Genomic DNA, 2,500 nt, shown 5'->3' on the forward strand with positions numbered 1-2,500 from the left:
GTAAGTGAAAAGGAACATCTTGCTTTTACCTTATTGGCAACAAAGATAGTCATATTTTGCTTGTAGTGTACCACCCGTGTGTCACACGACCGTACATAGTAACGACATTTCTATTTTTTGTATATATACCCTCTGTATCTTCGCCCTCCCCCCCTCGCACTGACAGCAACTTGCATGAACCTGTCTGCCTATTTCTCATTAACTGTTAACAGAACCGGTTGCCGGTTGGACAAGAATTAGCATGTTGTATTTTGTGACCTTGCCGGGACCTAGTGTGTATATATACTCGATGTGTCCGTAATAAAGTTACTCAGTTGCATTCATCTCGCCTTTGAGTCACAACCTACTTTCGGTCCGTCACAGTAGGAATATGCCTTACCAACCGTCATTCCGATATTATTGATTTAAATCGCCATTACTTTTTCTTGATACCTGATATAGTTAGAATGGAATATATATATATATATAATTATAATATATATATATATATATATATATATATATATATATATATATAAATATATATATATATATAAATGTATATATATATATATATATATATATATATATATATAAATGTATATATATATATATATATATATATATATATAAATGTATATATATATATATATATATATATATATATATATAAATATTATATATATATATATATATATATATATTATATATATGTAGAAGTCACGAAAGCTGATACGTAATGAATATAAAATGTATTATAGCCCCGAAAGAAAAAAATGAGAAGACTTGATTGGAGTTAATACTTTCGTCCATTAGGGACATCAACAGACTCAACCATGAGAATACATATACAAAGACATCGTATTTATACAGGAGAAGGGGATCCAACAGCTGTCAATTTCTCAATAATTCCGGAAAAGGCAGATTTTAGATAAAAGCATAACATTGGATTAATGGAAAACAGACCTGGGCTTAGATTCAAATTTCTACCTTTGGCACAGGAGATTAAAAGGGATTCAACAACATTCCTTTGGATATAGTCATTGTTGAATCCCTTTTAACCTCCTGTGCCAAAGGTAGAAATTTAAATCTAAGCCCAGATCTGTTTTCCATTAATCCAGTGTTATGCTTTTATCTAAAATCTGACTTTTCCGGAATTATCAAGAAATTTAGAGCTGTTACCATAAAATGAATTCCAAGTGGATATATATTCCCAAGATAGAATTCGGTATTAGATGCCGTTCGTGGGTGATATATATATATATATATATATATATATATATATATATATATATATATATATATATATATATATATAGATATATTATATATATATATATATATACTGTATATAATGTGTGTGTGTGTGTCTAGTGGGTTTTAAGAGTTCAATATTTGTAAACTGGACTCACTAGCGATAGCAGCCGGTTTGATTTCTTATCAAGAGTGAGTGGGATAAATAAAAAGTAGATGCAAAACATGCCCATCGGAAACTCTAATTACATACTTTAATTGGAATTTGTCTTCACCTGTCAGGATTTAATGTGGGTTTTATTAAATTGTAATTTAAACTTGACACACAATTTTGCACTTTCGATAATCACCTCATGGGTTATACGTATCAACGTGTCAGATTTTTCCCGCAGAAGTTTGTCAGATTTTCAGGTTTTTCATGGTTTCTCCCATTTCCCCAAGACTTCTGAGGTTTAATACTTGTCTGCGGTCTTCGCTGTCTCTGGACTTCTTCTTCTTCTTCTTTGTCTACATCTTTTCCACTTTTATGTGGGGTCGATGTTTCTGGTCAGCTTTCCCCCATCTACCTCTGTCCCACACCTCATCACCGGTTAATCCCTTGATCGAAGGTCATCCTTGATACAGTCCATCCACCTTCGCTTTGGTCTCCCTCTCCTTTTCGGTCCCTGTATCTCCATTTCCATCACTATCCTCCCAATGTACTGTTCATCTCTTCTCATGACATGACCATACCACCTCAATCTACATTCTTGGATCTTATCTGATTACCTCATTCCGTATCTTATCTCTTGTCACCCCCACACATCCATCTCAACATTCTCATCTCTTCCACAGCCATCTTCTCTTCTGTTTTCTTTAATTCTCATGTCTCCGCTCCATACATCATTGCCGGTCTCACCTTTATGTATTAAGAAGACGTTTCCTATCAGGAAGAAAAGGATATTACAAGGCAATGACGAATCTTGTTTTTGGGCAGCTATGGCCGTCGTCTCCTCGTTACATACATGATTGTAATTCCATGGAAAATAACTTCGAAGCAAAGAAAATTGGTATATATTTCTTTACTCCAAAAGCTACTGTAATTAATTTCCTTTTTGCTTACATAAATACCGAATAGTCTGGCCTAATTTTTACAGATTTTCCTCTGTCCTCATACATCTGACAACACTGAGATTATCAAATAATTCTTCTTTCACGCAAGGGGTCAACTACTGTACTGTAATTGTTCAGTGGCCAATTTCCTCTTGGTAAGGGTAGAAGAGACTCT

At 33.8% G+C, this 2,500-nt stretch overlaps 1 protein-coding gene across 2 annotated transcripts in view; it reads left to right on the plus strand.

The window, feature by feature from the left end:
* Positions 1-2,500, plus strand: part of Atox1 (Antioxidant 1 copper chaperone) — a 630,717-nt gene that overhangs the window by 378,293 nt on the left and 249,924 nt on the right. The window lies entirely within an intron of this gene.

This window comes from Palaemon carinicauda, chromosome 33 (assembly GCF_036898095.1).
Source record: "Palaemon carinicauda isolate YSFRI2023 chromosome 33, ASM3689809v2, whole genome shotgun sequence".
NCBI lineage: Eukaryota > Metazoa > Arthropoda > Malacostraca > Decapoda > Palaemonidae > Palaemon > Palaemon carinicauda.